Source organism: Eptesicus fuscus, chromosome 22 (assembly GCF_027574615.1).
Source record: "Eptesicus fuscus isolate TK198812 chromosome 22, DD_ASM_mEF_20220401, whole genome shotgun sequence".
Lineage (NCBI taxonomy): Eukaryota > Metazoa > Chordata > Mammalia > Chiroptera > Vespertilionidae > Eptesicus > Eptesicus fuscus.
This window is the reverse complement of record NC_072494.1, coordinates 29,908,954-29,930,239: the sequence shown is the minus strand read 5'-3', so window position 1 is coordinate 29,930,239 and position 21,286 is coordinate 29,908,954. Positions and strand designations below refer to the sequence as shown.

Here is a 21,286-nt window from a genome sequence, read left to right as displayed (position 1 = left end):
TGAGCTTCACCATGAATGACACCATGGATTCCCTTTGGGCTGCCCAGCGGCCTGCCTTTGCATCCTGGCTGGCCTTGCTGTTTGCAAAAGTGGGTGACTAGAGAATTGACCACCAGTGAAGTGAGCTGGTTTTCACTGTGTTCATGGAAGCCCACATGTCCTGAGCCCCATGTGTATGCTAACCTCTGGTTGGGGCATGTCAAAGAAATCCCTCATGCTGCACCCAGGACCAGATAGGCAAGGGTTGGCCTCATCTGGCAACTTGCAGTGGCACCTGTCTAAGGAAGTCACCTGCTCTTCCATGACAGGTATTTTCTCTCACTGGTTCTTCTGACAACAGTCACATTTATGACCCAAAGAGTCAGCTTTTAAGGCTGGAGCTTTTGTTCATGAACATGCTGTTGTATTATTTTTAAGGGGAAGAAACAAGCCCAGCAGAGCTGCAACACTGGATCTAAATCTCAGTTTAATTCTTTATCATCTTCCTCTTGTGACTCAAAGGCAGAGAGAAGAGGCTTCCCCCAAATTCTGTGAAGTATTTGTTGACTGACCCGTTCCTGAGGAGGGTCGCACAAAACTCTTGGAGAGGAGCCAAGGAGTGACCTGGAACCCAACTCAAAAGCATCCTGGGTAATTCTGTGGCAAGCAGAGAGAGAATTCTGGAGCATGTTGCACCCAGTGTGAGGACTATGCAACTCTATCATAGGGCACCATCTTTCCCCACCAGAAGGCTGTCTCCCTCCCCTTCCCCACCCTCATCCAACCTCATCACTGGTTAATGCTGACCCTAGGGTGGGAACCTGGGGAGGTATCCAGGTGTGGGACACCTGGGGGCAGGGTTCCCAAGTTAAGCCTGTCTCTGCAAAAGGCCCCTTCCCCCTGCCTCTCAGCACAGGGATTTGGTGACTCACTCTGAATAAGGCATCATAAATTTCCTCCTAATAACACACTTGTCACTGAAGCACTCTAGGAATTTGGCATTGCAAGAGATCAGGCTCCAGGCAGCAGGGCCAATAGGTAATCCTCTGTTTATAAACTGTTCCCACTTGGGCTGGAGAGGGCCGAGGACCACTAAGTCAATGTCACACATTCCTTGGGGAACTGGAAAGAGTATGCCCACTTTACAGATGACGGACGCAGTGGCTCAACTCCACAGGCCCAGCTGGGACATCCCCTGCCTCTCCACCCCCAGCAGGCTACACTTCAGAGGAGCCTTAGTGGCAGAGAGTGGGACATTGACTCCTGACTATGCTGCTTCCAAGCTGGGCCTCCTTAGGCAGGTTCCTTAATCCCTGTAGCCTCTCCTTTCACCACCTGTGAAATGGGGAGAACACTTAACTCTGTAGATCCCAGGAGGTGTGTTAAATGAAGAGCTTCCAGCACGGAGCCCAGGGAGCCAGCCCTCTAAGTGCAGCTGTTAGCATTGCTGCTCCTCAAGTGCCACAGGACTCCCTTCAGCTGTGACCCCTGACTTGGTTTCCTGTTGTCCTCTCCGTTGGCACTCTGTCCTGAGTGAATAAAGAAAGGTGACCTCTCCTACATGACATCACTTCCTCTCAACTAGCATTTCAGGGAGGGATTATTATCCTTAGTGGACAGGGGTGGAAACTGAGGCTGAGAGAGTTTGAGTGACTTCCCCAAGGCCACCACTGGGGGCGCGACAGGATCAGGATTTGAACCTGGGTCTAATTGAATTCATCCTCAGCTCCCAGGGGAAGCCAAGATCAAGGCCCAGCTGGCAGCAGGGAGGTTCTGGATGTGGCCAAGGAGCTCTGTCACTGCATCTTTCCCAGGCAGGTCACTCTCTGGACTTTGGACAGTCGCCAAGGAAGTGGGGACAAGAAGGCAGAAAAGGACTGACTTCCTGTGGAGGGTGCATTGAGGCGATTGAGCTGCCACTGACTGAGCCCTTGCTAGGTGCCCTCCATGCTAACATCGTGGTCTACTTTAACCCACACACACACTCCTGAGAACCAGGCCTAGGGCATCCCTGCTTCACAGAGGAAGCGAAGGCACAGAGAGGCTAGGTCACTTGCCCCAGCCTGTACCTGGGCGTCCACCTGTGTTCATCTCCCAACCACTTCTTCCCACCAATGTGGCATAAAGTGTGGCCAGTTTTGGAAACCACATCCAGGATAAATGACGGGCCCTATGTTCCTCCAGGAGCCTCCCAGGCCTTTTGCTGAGCATCTTAGAATCTGTGTGTGTATGGGGGCAAGGGGGGGGAGAAAGAGGTGGCAGAGGGGCAGAGGTGGCAGCAGCCTCCTCAGAATTGCCCACCTCAAAGCTACCTCTGTGTGTCTGCAATGGAGTTGGACGTCAGTGAAGAGCAAGGCAGGCCCTGGAGCCCCCTGGGTCCTCTGTGTCCCCTGAACTAAACTTGCCCCAGCCCACCTCGCCCCATGAGGATGGGGCAATCTGTCTGAGAGCAGGAGCTCCACCCCACCCCCCTTGGTATCGCCACCACCCAGAAAAGTTCCTGGCCCTCAACAGACATTTGACCACTGAGAGACTGACAGATGATGGAATGACTGATGAAAACCCGCCAGCCCAATGATAACCAGAAGCCAGTGTGACAGGAATTTGCTGGGCTGTTGAAGGGGGGTCCAGATGGCTCCCTCCCAGGTGGCTGCCATGTGGGAGGTGAGGTGGGGGTGGAGCAAGCAGGCTGGGCACAGGGAACCTGTAAGGACTCCAGAAAGCATAGGTTCAAGCCTGAACTAGAGAGACCAACAGGCTGGCCAGGGGTGCCACAGTTGGGCATTCCACTGTTGCCCAACCACATGCCAGGCCTGTGCCATACCATGTCAGGGCTGCCAAAGGGCTTCGGTCCCCACCACTGCCTCCTGGGCCGTCTCTGATATCATGAGACCTCCATGAGAAGGGGGTGTGGGGCAATGGAAATTGTCTGCACTGGGATTACAGACGTAGGCTGGAATGACCTTCTTTCTACTTGCTGTGTGTTCACTCCTTGGTTGACCTTGCACTGTCCTTCCACATAAGGGTTGTTTCCTCACAGCTTCACCATCTGTCCAAGAGGATGTCCCCTTCCCAGGACTGTGTAGATGCGAGAGCGGAGAACGTGCGTAGGCCCTGTACCCCAACCCCGCCCCAGCACAGCTGAAGGAGCTAACTCTGCCAGATGCCTCCTCTAGGGCAGACATTCCACACCCCAGCTCAGAGCACTGAGCCTCTCCAGGCCTGGACACCTGGGCTCCCCCCTCCAAATTCCACACTGCCTTCCTGCCCCCCTCCCAGCCCCAGAAGCCTGGCTTCCCTGTGGAGCAGTCCCTGACACAGAAAAGGAAATAATTAGCATAGTCACCAATTTAATTCTCTCCACTCACCTCTCTCTGAAAGTAATCTGCCAGCACCCAGCGCCCGGAGGCAGGGCTCCTCTACCAGCCAGGCCAGGGCTGGGGAGAGGCTCAGGGAACTATGGAATCTCAAGCTAATTAAATGGAAGATGCTCTGGGGACACAGGCTGCGTTCCTGTTGCTCTGAACACACCACAGTATGCAAAGACACTGCCTCTGGAAGATGTGGAGAAGGCATGGAGGAATGTGAATGGCAAAGATGATTAGAGGGCTGGAAAATGAGATGGACCTGAAAGTAAAGGTTAAGGCAATTGAAGTATTTAGCCTGCAGGAGAAAAAGGAATGAGGGGCTGGCAGCTTAATCATCCCTTCCTGTGTTATAAGAAGAATATTCCCTCTGGGTCTTTCCTCCTCTAAGCCTGAGTTCTCTTGTCCTCAACTCCCTTTCTCTCACCCACCTTTTTTGTTCTATTCACTTGTCAGTTCATTTTGACCTTTACTGAGTACCGACTCTGTGTCAGACACTCCGCCAGATTCTCCAGATGAAAAGACAAGAGTCTCTGCCTCATGAGTTAAGTGGAAGAAATGGGCCCATCACCCCAAACTCCCTGACTGCAGGCCTGGAGGCCTGGCGCTTCAGTTGCTGTGAGAGTTCAAAGTGAGCTGCTCAGCCCTGCCTGGGCTTCCTGTAGGAGATGGTACCCAAATGGAATCTTGAAGGATGAATCCCTGAGCCAGGTGAGGTCAGGTGGGAAGGGCATTCCAGGCAGTGGGAGCAGCCTGAGCAAAGGCCCAGGACATAAAATGTAGAGTGTATATAAGCAAATACAAACTTTGGGCTTTACTGGGGCAAAAAGTAGAGAGCTATGTGGTATGAGGTATGGCTAGAGGGCCAGGCAGGGCCCAGATCCCAAGGCCCTGGACTCTGCGGTAGGGAACATGGGCTTGATCCAGAAACAGTGCTTCCCAGAATGCTCAGAATAACAAAGGTTACGTGCAGTGTTAATAGATGCCCCCCCTCCCCCAAATAAAAGGTGTGTCTTGGTCAAGTTAGTTGAGTGACATTGAGGTAAACCAGTGTGATTCTCAATTGAAGAGCAATTTGCAAAAGGGGACATTGGCAATGTCTGGAGGTATTTTTGGTTGCCCTAATTTTGGGGTGAGGTGCCACTGGCATCTAGTGGGTCAAGGCCTGGGATGCTGCTCATTATCCCACAATGCACAGGACAGGCTCCTACAAAAACCTGCCCGCCCCCGCTCAATGCTCCCCATGCTCCCACAGTCCCTGCACAGGTCCTGCAGGTCATTCACCTCCCTTCTGTCATCATCTGTTTGCCAGTTGGTCTCCCCACTTGACTGTGCAGGTCTGAATGGCTGGGTTCAGGCTATCTTCCTTTATTGGGGGGAGGGAGGAAGAAACATTATGGGAGAGGAGGACTTTCGGTCAGGGTTGGAGAAGGGCGTGGCTTTGGGTGGAATCTGGCTCCTGGGGGATACCACTGCCATGAGGGTTGGTGGGTGACTCTGAGGGCTTTTTCCATCCTAGTGGCCCAAACCCACTGTGGCTGGGGGTTTGGGAGTCACACAGGATAGGTGTCCAGGGACCTATCCTGTGCTGGTCCAGAGTGGGCGCTTCTATGATCATCCCCTATGACCAGGTTCTTCCCTTTTTTATTTGTACCATAGCATCTTTTAACGTACTTGTTCTTAATTTTATTTAGTTTACCTGTCTCTTCTCCTCACTCCCCTTGCAGCTTAAAAAATGTCAGCCCTATAAGGCAGGCCTTTTCATCTGTACTGTTCACTGCTTTATTATTTTTTAAAAGATTTTTAAATTGATTTTGAGAGAACAAGGAAGGGAGAAAGAGGGAGAGGGAGGGAGGGTGGGAGGGAGGGAGAGAGAGAGAGAGAGAGATATTAACATCAATATGACAGTGAAACATGGAATGGCTGCCTCCTGCATGCCTCACATCAGGAATTGAGCCCACAACCTAGGAATGTGTCCTGACGGGAATCAAACCGGCAGCCTTTCAGTGCATGGGATGATGCCCAACCAATGGAGCCACACCAGCCAGGACTTGTTCACTGTTTCATTCCCAGGATCCAGAACAGTGCCTGGCACATAGTAAGTGCTCAGTCAAAATGTGTAGAAGCAATGGATGTCTGAACGCCACACCCCTTCCCACCACCCCTGCTATACAGCTCAGAGTGCCTGGACCAATATCTGCCACACATGGTCCCTTCTCTGCACCAGCAGGAACTGGGGAAGTCCAAGGAGCATCCCCCTCCCCCAAAACCAGCAGCAATTTCCATTGTCTACATGATAACCCCAAAGCTGCTTTAGGGGGAAGCTGCAGGAACTTCACACACACACACCCTGATATTCCCTGAAAAATCTGGTATGACGGACTAACCATTAGCTCCAGGAGGAGGAAGTGGGACAGGATTATGCAAAAGGCCAAGCAACCTGGCAGCCACACGAAACGAAACTGTAGCCAGTTGACAGGACAATGGCATGAACAAAGGCCGCTGCCTCCGGGAAAGGCTGCCAGGCAATGTGACACGCAGGAGAGTGCAACTGAGTGCATGAGCTGACAGGTCAGTGCACCGCCCAGGAGGCCCATTCATCACCGAGCGAGCGGGGCCAACAGACACTCCCCAACTACACACATGGGGGAAGACCAAAGCGGGGCGAGCAAGTGCCTACGGGTCCCCTTGGAAACAAATGCAAGAAAATAAAACCGGTGGGTAGAAGCAGGTGTCCAGGTCTAGGCAGAGTTGCCAGGAAATTTTGTTAATGGAGGGTCTGTTTACCCCCAAAGCTGTGGTTCAAGGGGTTTTGTTAAGCTGGGCTCATGGCCTGGGCTATGGGCAAGCAAGGCTGTTAGAAACCTGTGCTCAAGTCACAGCTGACCCTCCAAGCTGGGGGTTTCAGGCTGCAGAGGCCAAAGACCTGATGACACTATCCTACTTAGCTTTGTGGTCTCAGGCAAGTCATCCATTAAAAGAGTATGTGGGTGAAGAGAGGGTTTATCAGCTCTGCTAACCTAACAGGGTTATGGGGAGAATAAAAAAGATGGGGCACGCGTAAGAGCCTTGAGAGCCATAAATAAAGCGTGGAGTGCATGCAGGAAGGCATGAGGGGGTGCAGCTGTGTCCCCCCACCCCAGGGGGCCGTGCACAGGAAGCAACAGCAAACCACCTGGGGGTGGCCTTTAGTTACCTGTGGAAAGTGGCTTTCATGGCACACCCCTCTTCTGCAGGACCTTGGGTTCCTTCTGAGAATCCCATTTAAGGCCCCTTAATGAACAACCTTGTGGCCACCCAGAGACACACAGTTCGCTTGGGTTATCCTGAACGATTACTTTAGGCAGATGGATTTACAGTCAGTTCATAATTGCATGGCATCACCCATTGTGTAAAATTCATGCAAATTTAATCCTTAAATAACACCAAAAGATAGGCATTGACATACCCACTTACAGGCTCTGAGAGTTCCCAACATCACACAGCCAATTCAGAGACAGTCGTGGGGTCCAGGCCTCTGACTGCAGGTTAGATTGGTGCCTGCTATGTAGACACGACTCTCTCTCCTTCCAGGGTCCCCTCCTCCCCTTCTTTTTTAGGGCCTTTGGTTTGAGACTTACTTTTGCTATTTGCATTGCTCAACCACCTTCCCTGACAAATCTAAGCAGAACTCTCGTTCTAAAGAAGACAGCCTGGAACAGAGAATTCTCCCTGGAAAAGCTAATGTTCCCACAGCTGAGCCTGAGCAGCTCCTCAGCGGTGCTTTTCCACTGGGGCACTGAGCACAGCTCCTTACATGATGTGGCCCACTCATGTCCAGAGGACCCGCCATCCAGAGTAAGGCAGACATGACTATTCCAACATCTACAGCGACCCGAGAAGGTGGTTATGGTCCATCTCTTGGATATGAGATGTTGGACACTCTCTCTTTAAACCAAGTACAGTTCACTTACCTCCTTGTGGAGAGCTCGTGCCTGGATTTTGAATTCTAGAATAAAACAAAAAGAAAAGAACTTTATAATAAAGATTAAAGTGCTCTCTGATTTTTAAATGACACTTCACATATTACCAATCAAGTTCACATCCATTACCACATTTAATCCTTATAATATCTTACAACCCTGTGAGGTATTGTTATTTCCATTTTAAAGATGGGGAAAACTGAGGCTTACGAGTGCATAGATAACTTGTCCAAGGTCATAAGGCTAATACATGGTAGAGATGGAACAAAGGCTTGGTTCTTCTATCTACAAGTTTAAGACTTCACCTATGGCAACAATTTTTTTTAACCACTCATGAATAAAAGTTTAATTAATAGTAAATTAAAAGGTTGATTAGAGCTTCTAATGGGAACCCTTTAAATTTCTAGTAACATTATTACTTATCTCTCCTTCATCTAATCAACCCTCACCACAATCCTCTGACCCAATATGTAGCAGGCATTGTGTGAAGACGGAAGATAGGTATTGGGACTCATCAATCATTGCTTGAGGTTAGGAGCATGGCACTGCCTCAAGCTGTCCCATTTAGAGAGTCCTGGTCTGGCTAGCGTTGCGATGATGAGTATACAGAGTAGCGCTAATTGGAGCCCAGAGGAATTTAAGAATGAGTGTAAATCACAGTTCCCACTTTCATGGAATTTACAATTAGTAGGAAGAGAGATTTGCTATGAAATCTTTGAAGGGCAATGTACAAAACAGAATAGAATTTAGGGCCCACTATCCTTAACCTTTTGCACTCGGATGTCGAGTGTGACTCGACACGGTTAGCATTAGAATAAAGGAATCGAGAAAAAAGCAAGCGAGTGCAAAGGGTTAATACATAGTCCAAGAAGGCTTCATGAAGGAAGTAGGCTTTGAGTGGGCCTTAAGAATGGATAGAACTTGGAAGGGGAGGAAGGAGAAAGGGTTTCCATTCCGGTGGAGGATGAAGTGCCAGCAGCAGGCAGGGTGTGGGGTGCGTGGTTCCCAGCACCATTCCCACCCCAACTCCCAGCATTCTGGTGGTTCTGCACCCATTTCCTGGGTCCTAGTAAAGCCAGGTGTTAATGCACATCTAATGTAATAGCATCTTTGTACCTGCTATTTCCTCTTCTGGAAAGAATCTCCCTCCTTTGCTTCCTGGTCCCCTATCTCTCATGCCCCATCTACCTGTAAACACCTGTCAGTTCAATCACACTTCTGCCATGTAAAGGACCACTGCAGTACTTGTCTTCCTCATGATGATGTGTTCCTAAGCCTGCATCCTCCGCCACATCAGGACCCTGGTTAACTCTTGCATAGTTATTTGTTGAATAAACACAAATGAAAGATGGAAATGCAGATTAACTGAATTAACGAATCCACAAAAAGCGAGTCCTGCTATAAGACATATGGGCTGACACTTAGAACCAGTGATGCCCCGGTCCATTAGATGTATTCTGGCTAATAAATCTGAGCAGAAGTAATGATTCTTTAATGAATGAATGATTGATGGAGTGACTCAGTTTTCTATATAATGTGATGAAACCCATCATCACTCTTCAGCTAGCTTGATTTTTTGGATTAACCTTGTTTCCTTAAACTCCGTGAGGCTGAGACCTGAGGATCAGTAGGAGTTAACCCAGGGAAAGGTGCAAAGCACACACTGTACAGGACTCGGAGGCAAGAGAGGGTGAGGGTTTGGCAACAGCTACCAGGTGATGGGCAGAGTCTGGAATGATGAGAGGACACTGGAGAAATGAGCAGGAGACAGGCTATGAAGGGACTTAAGCGGTTCCCAGAGGACAGTGGGACACAATTAGACCTTTAAGTGAGGTGTGTTACATGTAGGACTATCATTATTTTTTGTTTAAAGAAAGAGGGCCCTGACTGGAATGTGGAGATGGAGCAAGGCAGAGCAAGACTCAGAAGCCAGCAGAGTTTTAAAGATGCTGCAGAAACTTGGGTATGAGATGGTGGGGGCTGAACTTGGGGCATGATCTATGGGATGGAGACACACAGAGAGATTTAAGAGTGCTGAGAGGGAGAATGGACAGGACTTAGTGATAGCCAGGATTGGCACGAGGCTGATGGTGCTGGTGATGGGACTAGAGGAGGAGTCAGGATGAGAATGTTAAGGCTTGGGAAACTGAGTGGGTCCCAACTGAGTTGAGGAAATTTGGGGAAGAAATGCAGTGGACGGAGAGAGGGGAAATAATGAGTTATTTCCAGAAATTTTACTATATATAAGCTTTGTTCTGAGAGTCTAAATTATATGATACGTATATATGTGTGTGTGTGTGTGTGTGTGTGTGTGTGTGTGTGTGTGTGTGTGTAGATGTAAGTATATATACATATAGGTATAGTATGTTTTTTCTTTTTTACAAAACTTAAATTCTTTATTGTTTAAATTATTACATATATCTCCTTTTTCCCCCATTGACCCCTCCCTGGCCGGTCCCCCCACCCCCCACCCCCCGCACATGCTTTCACCCCCCTACTGTCTGTGTCCTTTGGTTATGCTTATATGCATGCATACAAGTCCTTTGGTTGATCTCTTACCCCCATCCCCACCCTCCTCTGTCATTCCTCTGAGTTTTGAAGGTCTGTTCAATGCTTCTATGTCTCTGGATCTATTTTTGTTCATCAGTTTATTATGCTTTTTCAATTAATATAACAATATCTTCTCATGTTATTACAGACTCTTCATAAACACTATTTCTAAGGGACAAGCTGTCAAAAAATATGCAAACTGTTGGAAAACATGAGTCAGATAAGCTGTTTGAAGAGGATTTCCCATGCTACACACGTGCAAGGGCAGGTCAGCAGGGCCATGAACAGCACCTTCCTTGCAGAGGCCTGTTCTCGCATGTTGAGTGATACCGAGAACCCGTAAAGAGCCTACGTCTATACCCAGGAGGCCCCAGGAGACCAGCCAGGATGTGGCCTTGGTCACAGATACATCGCTTACAAAAGGTGCAAGGGACCCTGAGGGCAGTCTTGGCCTCAGGGGACATTGGTACGTGAGGAAGATCTGTGACTATGCAGGAGTCTGAAGAAAAGGTCCCCAACCAGCTGGTGTTAGAACTGTAGGGCAATACAATCCTTAATAGCCATTTGTAAGCTTCCCACTACAGGAGAACAAAAGACCAGGAAAAACTTGCTGGACACCAGGAGTCAGACCATACAAGGAACAGAAACTGTCCTGAAGGGATCCGATCGGCACACCTGCATTCCCTCTGCATTCCAAGCCCACTAGCTCAGCTCCCAAACCCACTGGCGACAACTGTCCCGCCAGTGACTGCATATAATAATGAAACTCCGGCTCCTAGGTACTGCCATCAACCCAATGTCCCCTTGGCTTGGGCTATCCGAAGGGAAGGGCTGCACAGCAACATCTCCCATCATCTTCCCTTAAATAAATTCAATTTCTTTATCTGCCATCTGAGATGGCTATTTAGCTTGCCCACACACCACCATGCTAACCTTCCATGTTCACCTTTCAGCTGGGAAGAGAAAATGAGACTGTGTCTTTGAAAGTATTTGTAATCATAAAAGATGAATACAAACTTAAGGGGCTATCATTATTATCCACGCTCAAAACCATCAATTTAAAACTAATGGAAGTTTTCCTAACATTCACCTGTAAAGCAACAGGGGTGGGAAGGAGGCTTTACTACATCTTCCTTTGTATCTTTTGAATCATTCAACAATAACTTAAAAATTATTTAAATCTAAAGCAAAGTCTCCCTTATTCATTAACAGTAGTGATGGAGAAAAATATCAGATCACCAGAATTTTTTCACTTGTCCAGAAAGAAATCATAAAGACAAAGGCAATGACTACATCTCACACAGGCTTTACTCATTTGAAAAGCATGACGCCCATTCCTGGACATTAAAGGATCACATACTGAGTCAAAAGAAAACGAGCCAGAGTGGCTTTTGGGGCAAAGTGCATGGCATAAATGTACAGGACTTACATTCATGTTGGGTTAAATTTCTTCAAGCCTGTTTTTTCCACCTGTAAAATAGACATAACAAAACCCACCACGAAAAATCATCATGAGACCTAAATGGGTAACTTCTGTGAAGGCAGCTAGCACCAAAGACCTGCAACTCTATACACGTCTATTTGCTGAATCTTACAGACACCTACTTTTCATGTGCATCCACAGGGACACTTTCAACCACAAATAACAGAAAAACCTGACTACAATGTCTAAGATAAATAGGGGCTTATTGTTCTCGCTATATAATAAGAAGTCTCTGGAAACAAGCAGTCCTGGCCAGGATAGGGTGACTAAATAGTATCTGGGTTCGCCCAGGATCATTCTTGTTTTAGCTTTAAAAGCCCTGCATTTCAGGAAACCCCCTCAGTCTCCTAGAAACCCCTCAGTCTCAAGTAAACCAAGAGGTTGGCCAGCCTAGAAATAACGGTCATCAGTGATACCATCAAGAACCAAGATACTTTCTTTTTTCACTTGGCCATTCTGTTTCTTGTTGCCTCATGGTTGCAAGATGGCTATCACATCCCCAGGCATCATGTCTGCATTCCAGGTAGGAAGTAAAGGGAAGGGCAAAAGGTTGAAGGCTTTCTCTTAAAGAGGTTTATCTTTTATTTTGAGGAAAAAAACTTTCCTTGAAGACTTGTACTTACATCGCATTGGCCAGAACTGTTTCACGAGGCGACCCCTAGCTATAAGAGCAGCTGGGGAAATGGAGTATTTGTTTCCACCTCCACAGTTGAAGAAGGCCAGAGGAGAAGGTGATGAAAGGCTTTTGGTTGGTCAATCCATAGTGTCTGGCACACCCCCTCCCTCGTGATTGCACCCAGCAGTGTTGAGCACCTGCCACGTGACAGGCACTGTGGTCAGATCTGCAAAGGACAGAACGAAGAAGACACGATCCCCATGCCAAGTAAGCTCATGGTCTAGTGCAGGCTGACACAGGACAGAGGTGACTATGTCAGAAGGCAGCCCTGAGAGAGTGGAGAGCGCTGTGCTGGCGAATCTTGCCCAAGATGCAGGTGGGAATGGCAGGGTTGATGGAATGAACATGATGCACCTTCCAAGTAAGGAGAAACTCAAGATGCAAGGATAGGGCTTGGCAACAGGAAAGCTCCAGAAAGAAGAGCCAGTGGGTGTGAGAAGGAATGTGTGTGTAGGGGTGAGTACCTCTCATCTCTGAAGATGACCTGGCTTTGGGGCCCTGGGTTGTTGCTATGGCATTAGGGAGCCATTTAGACCCTGGTGTGTGCACAGGAGGTCTGAGTGACCATGGACCACACCCAGCTAAGAGCTGTAGAATGCCTCATGGAGACGTGACCTCTACATGCGATTCCAAGCCGCCCTGGAGAAGAGAAGGCCACACTTACATGCTCTGTCTGAGGATCCTACTGGGAGCCCAAGCCTCACCTTACCCTGTTTCCTATCCTTTCGGCTTCTGAAGCAACCCCCTACCTCACCCCCCTTCACTTCCCAGCTTCCCAACTTCTCAGTTGCTGGATCTACCTCCAGGCCAGCCTGCCAGCCTCAGAGCCAGGCAGTGCATAGTCTGCGGCCTCCCTTGCCAATGAGGGCTGGTGCCTGATGCCAGCAACCTGCCCACTTCCTAGGCAAGCGGCCGCATGCTCTACCTCGCCCCACTGATACTGGCGCAGGGCACAGTGCAGCTCTTGCCTTAATCTGCAGTCAGGCTGCAGCTGGCCAAGGAGCAGATCTGTTACTGTCCTTCACATGCCTTAGCTTATCCCAGGGAAGCATCAGAAAACAAACCCACAAAGTGTGTGTGTGTAGATATTCCCAGGTAGTTGGGCAGGAAGTGAGCCGGGAGGTTAGGTAAACTGCCCGAATACCCAGCTGGGGTGTGGTAGAGGTGGGATTCAAACCTGGGTTGGATTCTAAAGCCCCTGCATTCCCCTTTGTTCCAAACCATTTCTCTATACACAGCTGAGCTCTCTCCCCCCAACCCCTTTGCCCTGCAAGCTTGTCTATGCCCAGACCCCTGGCTCTGATGGCATCCTCTGGTCTTGATTGCCAGAGATTATGATGAAGATTCATTTATTCCTTCACTCAACAAATATTTGAGTATCCCCTGTAGGCCAGGCACCAGAGCTTGCTCCGTCCTCAGGGCATATGGCGGAGCTCCCCAGGGCCAGCTCAGACCAGCCCGTGGCACAGCTGGACCCCTCCCCATCACCTCTGCGCATAAATGATCTGCTCTGGCCTCGCTTCTTGACCTTTCTTGCTGGACCTGTTTGCGGTCTGGGTCTGGCATGGTCACATTTGAGCCTTTTCCCGTTATGACATCTCAACTACTTACTGCTGTTGTCTAAGTGAGGTGGTCAGAGGACGAGGAAGAACTGAAACAGCCACCACACCCATTGGGAAACAATACGGTGAAAGTGGAGATTCAATGAGGACAGCCTTTTGGGTGGGGGAGGAGCTGTCAATAATCACACCTTCCCCACTGAGTGGGGGTGCCATGAAGGTACAAGAAACTGAGCCTTGGAGGGTAAAATGACCAACCCAAGTTTACTTTCTATTTGTGAAAGTATTACATAATACATGTTCATTGTGGAAAACTGGAAGTACAAACAATACAAAGAAAATCGGGAAATACCGCCGAAACCGGTTTGGCTCAGTGGATAGAGCGTCGGCCTGCGGACTGAAGGGTCCCAGGTTCGATTCCGGTCAAGGGCATGTACCTTGGTTGCGGGCACATCCCCAGTGGGGGGTGTGCAGGAGGCAGCTGGTCGATGTTTCTCTCTCATCGATGTTTCTAACTCTCTATCCCTCTCTCTTCCTCACTGTAATAAATCAACAAAATATATAAAAAAAATAAATAAATAAAAATTGGGAAATACCAAAGGCATAAAGAAAAAAAACACACTCTGTGATACCATTACCCAGAGATGATAAGCACTGTTAACACTGTATGTGTGTCTGCCTCTAGATCTTTCCTATGCACATATTTGGATTTATTCTGTACATTCTATGTTGTATCCATCTTTTATCAGTTAACAGTAACTGATACCATCCCCCCCTTGACATTAAGTGTTTTATGAAATGTTATTTTAAGAGGCTGCGTAGTATTCCATTGTGTGGGGTGCCATAATTACTTGACCTATACTGTTAGCTATTTGGGTTGTTCCCTACCCCCTCATTTTTGTCCTATTAAATAATACTGAGGTGAACATGTTTGTACATAAATATCTGTGCACATATCTGATTTTGGGGGGGCGCGCTGAATTCTGAGGGACACGGTGTGACAAACTACATTGGCATGGTCTGTCTCTGTGCCCAAAAAGGAGGATGGGGGGCACTTGTTACCAACAGGCCTCCAGGGCAGGAGCTTTGGGGGTATCCAAAGGAGAAGATGCTGAAGCAGGGGGCATGGGCGCCCCAAAGCTTCACTTCTCTCATGGTTTTTCTTTGACCTGCTTTATTACTCAGAACTCTTTACTTCAGAAATCTGCTGAAACCAGCTCAGACCCATGAAAGAAATGGAGATAAGAATGTCAAGCAGGAACCTAGCCAGTCCTCGGAGAGGGTCTAGGAGAGAGGAACACTACCCGCGCTTCCTCTTTTCTCCCTTCTCCTCCCCCATCAGCTCCTGTGGGGCAGTGGGCCTCAAACCTGAGAGCGCATCCTAATGAAATATCTACAGCGATCATTCAAACACCAGTTGTTGGGAAGCCGTCTTTACATTTCTGACTGAGCAGGTTAGAGGCAGAATGGACAATTTGCATTTCCTCTCTCTCTCTCTCTCTCTCTCTCTCTCTCTCTGTGAATCCTCCCGGATATTTTTTTCCCCATTGACTTTTATTTATTAATTATTATTATTATTTTAAATACATTTTTATTGATTTCAGAGAGAAAGGTAGAGGGAGAGAGAGATAGAAACATCAATGATGAGAGAATCATTGATCAGCTGCCTCCTGCATGCCCCACACTGAGGATCGAGCCCACAACCTGGGGCATGTACCCTTGACTGGAATTGAACCAAGGACCTTTCAGTCCGCAGGCTGATGCTCTATCCACTGAGCCAAACCAGCTAGGGCTCCTCACTGAATTTTAGAGAGAGCAAAAAGGAGAGAGAAACATTGATGTGTGTCCCCCCAATCAGGCTGAGATCAAACCTGCAACCCTGGACCCTTAACTGGAAATCGAACACGAGACACTTTGATGAGTGGGCCAACGCTCTAACCACTAAACAACACCGACCAGGGTGCATTTCTTTTTTTAAAATTTTTATTAAATATATTTGGGTGGCATCTATATATATAAAACCCTAATATGCAAATAGACCGAACAGCGGAACAACCGAACAACCGGTCACTATGACGTGTGCTGACCATGAGGGGGTGTGCATGGAACATGGCGGGCATTGGCAGCAGGCAGCAGAGCGTGGAACATAGCAGACATCGGCCGCAGCGGATGGTGGAGCAGGTGAGTGGGGGCACCAGACCAAGGTGGGGCACTGGTCGCTGTCATTGGGGTGAACATCTGGTGGTAACTGAAAATTCTTTGCTCCTGCATGCCGTGATTCCGCCAGGTGCTCACACCTGCTGCTAGCACCGGCCCCACTCGCACCCACTGTTGGCACCAGACCTGCCGCTCACACCCGCTGACGGTACCTGGCACCGGTCCTGATTGCTCGGCGCCAGCAGCAGGTATGAGCAGAGGCTGCCAGCCCCAATCGTCCCTGAGGGCTTCTCCACCTACCCCTGCTCCAGAGGGGAGATTGGGGCAGCAGCCACAGCTTGCATCCGCTGACAGTGCCGGCCCTGCTCACACCCACTGCTGGTGCCAGCCCCAATCACTCTGTGCCGGCAGCAGGTGCGAGCGGGGCTGGCGCCGGCAGTGCATGGGAGTGGCAGTGGCAGGAGCAGGGCTTCCAGCAGACAGGGAACTAGGGGCCACAGTGGGAGGGGCTGGGCGGGGGCGCGGAGGCTGGGCCGAGACCCGCCCCTGTGCCTACTGCAGCCTCATGGCCCACAGTTCCTTTCAAGGTGCATGAATTCATACACTGGGCCCTTAGTTGGTTAATAAAAGAATATAGGTTTCGAGTGTTTAATTCTATAATACATCATCTGTATATTGCATTATGTGTTCACTTCAAAGTCAAATCTCCTTCCCTCACCATATATTTGTCTCCTTTACCTTCTACTGTCTTCCCCCACCCCACTTTCCCTCTGGTAACCCACACTGTTGTCTATGTCTATGACTTTGCATGTCTAGTGCATTCCCAGATGATGCTGATGCTGATGCTGCTGGCCCAGGGACCACACTTTGAAAACCTCTACCTGAGGACAATGTGGTCACTGGGCAGACAGCCTCCAAGATTACCACCATACTCTGGTTTCTGGTGAACCCCACCCTCTCACTGTGATCCTGCCTGGTGGCACCAAAGCCCGATATGACCACCTCCTGTCAGAAAGAGACCTTCCCCAAGAGGATTAGGCCCAAGAAGGGGATGAGGGCTCGAGGCCTCTTCCCCCAGGTTCTCTCTCTCCTCGGCCTTTTTTGGAGAACCAGCTTAGTCAATTCTCAAGACAGTTCTCTCTCAGCCATACCTCCTTTCCTTGGGCTGAAAATGCTGGGCAGTGGTTAAGGGGTCTCTGCCTCTCAGGCCACTCACTCTGAAGCGCTCCTGCGTTCTCAGTCCCCGTCAAGCAGGAATTGCTGAGGAAGTGGGGTGGTCAGGGCGCTCCGCAGGATACATTTTTATTTGGAGGAGTTTGACACGTATGCTAAAGTGTTACAAAAATTTCTGGAGTTAATTAAAAGGAAATCACGTGGAATGGCCACCAAACAGTGAAACAAAAAAGTAGCTTTGATATAAAAACAAGTTCGTGGTGGGAATGCAGATGGGTGCAGCCACTGCGGAGAACAGTATGGAGTTTCCTCAAAAAATTAAAAATGGAACTTCCATTTGACCCAGTAATCCCACTTCTAGGAATATATCCCAAGAAACCAGAAACACCAGTCAGAAATGTTATATGCACCCCTATGTTCATAGCAGCACAGTTCACAATAGCTAAGATTTGGAATCAGCCTAAGTGCCCATCAGCAGATGAGTGGATTAAAAAACTGGTAATCTACACAGTGGATTAAAAAACTGTGGTACATCTACACAAGGGAATACTACGCTGCTATAAAAAAGAAGGAATTCTCACCATTTGCAACAGCATGGAATGAACTAGAGAACATTATGTTAAGCGAAATAAGCCAGTCGGAGAAAGATAAATATCACATGATCTCACTCATTTGTGGAATATAATGAACAAAAACTGATGAACAAAAATAGAACCAGAGACATAGAAGCATCGAACAGACGGTCCAACCTATGAGGGAAGGCGGGGGGTGAGGGAGTAAGAAATCAACCCAAGGACTTGTATGAATGTATTATCAGCATAACCAATGGACATAGACTCGGGGGAGAAGGGAAGAGGGCATGTGTTGGAGGGTGGGGGTGGCCGGGGAGAGGTCAATGGGGGGAAAAGGAGACTCATATAATTCTTTAAACAATAAAGAATTTAAATTTAAAAAAATTATATTATGTGGGGGAAAAAAAGAGTCCGTGGGTTGACTTAAAAAAGAATTCAAGCATTTCCCCACCCCCTATATTTGAAAAGTGCCTTTCCTGGTCCCCCCTGTATAATTTTCTAAAAGGCCTTTGTTTCCATTTTCAAAATAAGTTTTACATTTTTAAGGGCAACTCATACCAAGTAACCAGAAACTGGCCGTGGCTTGGAGAAGCTCCCAGTTCTCATAAACATGCAATCACTAGCTCCTTTCAGGATGATGAATGCTATTGATTGGCTCAGTTCAGCTTGTGACCTGGCAGTGGTATTAGACATTGGCTAGAAAGCATCTCCTTATGAATTTTTCATTGGCTTGTGTGTCTGCAGTGCTCACTCTCCCTCCTCCTTTCCGTGTCTCAGGACTGATGATGCCACTCTGCAGGGCCACGTTATTGGATCAGAGTGATTAGCTTTACGGCCCAATTCTCTGGGTCAAATCCAATTTCTCCCGGTACAGCAGGCTTACGAGTAGTCATGTGCTTTCTGTTTTGCGATGGCATCACAGGATTGCTAGCAGATGCAGTAAACTGAAGTCATTTCCCATTAACCGTATTCCTCATGACACTAAGACAACGTGCCACTCTGCACTTGCATTCCCAAGCATTTTGCAGAAAGAGTGCTTTCAGCAGCTCAAGTAAAAGCTGACTAAGAGGCAACTCTAGAGAAGCACTGAGTCAGCTTTAGCTCATGATTCTCATAACACCCCCGAGAGGAGCAACATTATTCCCCCTTCATAGGGTAAACACTGAGGATCTGAGAAATCTGGTGAACTCTGGGAATTCAGTATTGTGGATTTATCAAGCTCACACTGAAGTAGGGGGGAAGGTGAAACCCCTTGATCCAGACTTGATCCCAGTGGCCAGAGAAAACCTACAAGTCACCTTTCAGAGACCAGGGAAAGCTTTGCTAAGAGCAAACCTGCCCCGCCACACCTCCACTGGATCTTATATTCCAGGTCTGGACTATATGAGAAATGCAAGTTCGCCATCTAGAAATAGGGCTTTCCTCCCCATTAACATTTTTATCCAGGTGAAGTGGAGTTAAAGAAAACTTCAAGCACCAATTTGGGGAGAAAATAGATAACATAAGGCCGGCAGTAAAGGGGGTAGGGTGGAGGGTTGAAGAAATAGCTGCGTGTGAATATGAGCTTTCTCTCTCACGCATGACCCTCTGCCTGGTCCTGCTTCCTCTCTAAGACATGGAGACTCTGTAAGAAACTGTAACACTTGGTAAATGAGAGCTCTGAGTCGCTACACTATGGTTGACTACTGCCAAATATTTTGTTGTACACTTAAAAGTGGAAGAAAGAAAAAAAAATAAGGGAATCTAGATTCCACTTGGGAATGGTGGCCAATTTGACCAAAGTTTACAGCAGCCTCCCTACCTGAGTCATGAGCCTATAACTGCCAGAAGCAATGATGCCAAAAGATATCTTACTTTGTATTTATCTCCAGGGTGCTTATCAGCATAACACCTGCAATTTTTAACCTGTGTGCCGCAAGAATTTTTAAAACATGCAATACTTGACTATTTAGTCAGAGGCACTGACCTCTTTCCCCTTAGGTCATCAAATTAAAAAATGACAACAGCCAACACAACAATAGCCGCACAGTGTGAATGAATCAACATTATACCTATTTTTGGTCAGATCAGTAATATATTTACATATATCTGTGTGTGTGTGCTGCAAAATTTAGTAATTGGTTTATGTGTGTCATGAGATGAAAAAGGTTGAAGATTGCTGGCACAATACAATTGTGAGATTACTCTTGAGTCTTTGATATAAATTGGTAGGTAAGATTGAAGACCAGAGCAAACACATACCTAACTAGTCCCTTCTCCAGAGGCCAGTTAAGATGATTATGCTGAGATGCCTAAGAAGACTATATTGTTTTTGTTCCTGAATATTAGATCTTTTCCTATATCCACCCTTGATTTTAAAAGTCCCAAAAGATCCCAGAAAAATTCCAAAATTTCAAGCCAGATTGAACAGAGAAATCATGTTGTAGATTTATCATAACACATTAGCCTGGGATAGTCAATGATTTTCTCCAGACAACACTATGGTTGTCTGGAGAAACAGACCACAGCATGTTCATTTTGTGGATTTTAACAACTCATTGAACAACTAAATTCTTTGTCATTACCAATCTCACAAGCCCTCAGGGCTTTCCCCAAAATTTGTATTTATTGACAAATTTTCAAACAAAGATGTATAAAGTATTGCATTAAATTCAAGGATAGTCACTCTGGAATAGCAAAGGTAAAAGGAACTCCCATCTGTCCTCTAAATTCCTCCTAGACCTGTAGTCCTCAGCCTCTGGGGACACCTCTGCTCTCCACTGTTCAGCCTGAGGAAATAGCTCTTGGTGGAACATTAGGAAGTCACTTCCTTATAACCATGCTTTCCTGAAGCACTGGAAGCCTTGTTTCTCCTGTATCCTTAGACTTTCCTTAGAGGAATAAACAAGCCCATAGTGTCCCCTAAGAGAGCTCACTAGTCAAGCCCACAGCCTTTCATGTCTTTTAACTCAGAAGGGATCCTAGAGGTCACTCTGTTTAACCCCAATATTAAAAATGAAGCAGCTCTTAAGAAAAGGGTCTGATATCAGTGGTATGAAGAAGGATAAAGTTCAGCCAACTTCACTGAAACTATAACTGTGATGATGGGGGCGAAATGACAGAAGAGGAGCTTGGAGTTACTTGGGTCTTGGAGGGGCATGGTCCCTGGTCTCATGACGAAGATGACAGGGCATTTGGGGAGGCTGTTTGCATCCGCCCTGCAGTCTGTGGGTGAAAGAGTGGGTTGATTCTGATGACTGTTTCTTGAATTCTGTCCTCACTAATGATGACTATGGTGAGCTCTTCCTTCCCCCTATTCCAAAAAGACAAGTCACTCAGCATAGCCTGGTCTTGAGTTGGACCTTCACATGAATATCTAGCTTGTGAGTATTTATTTTGGTGGAAAAGGTTTTTCCTAACCAGTGGTGTGATTATGACACAGAAGCATATTTCTGCTTTCAGCTCAGAGAAATATTGGGGGAGAAACAAAAAACAAGCAGAATTTTTTTCTTCAGGCTTTAAGGAGGCCTCCATGTCAGTGAATAGCTTTCAGGATCACCTTTGTAATTTCATTTACCCCTAAGCTCTCCATGTCCATTGCGGTCAGGAGGGGATTTCACTTGCCACAGGAAGGCAGTCCTCACTTGTGTTGCCTTCAAGTGTGTCCTACAGGTTAAAGATTGCTTTCTCTTCCCCAACCTGACTCATTAAAACCAAACTCCAGATTCAGTTTAGGGATACCCCCCTCACCATTTCAGCTTAGAAGCCATCAATAGCTCATCCCACCATTAAGCCGAGAGCTTACTCACCCCCAGATTCATTTTCTAACCA

At 47.7% G+C, this 21,286-nt stretch overlaps 1 long non-coding RNA gene across 3 annotated transcripts in view; it reads right to left on the bottom strand.

Annotated features, from left to right (window-relative positions):
* Positions 1–500: 500 nt before the first annotated feature.
* The window catches only part of LOC114233114 (uncharacterized), an 84,740-nt gene continuing 63,954 nt past the window's right edge, over positions 501–21,286 (bottom strand). For all 3 annotated transcript variants that reach the window (XR_003619260.2, XR_008555085.1, XR_008555084.1), the window contains 2 exons: positions 7,298–7,332; positions 501–636 (listed from right to left, as the gene is read on the bottom strand). This is a non-coding gene — a long non-coding RNA (uncharacterized LOC114233114). The remainder of the gene's footprint in view (positions 637–7,297; positions 7,333–21,286) is intronic.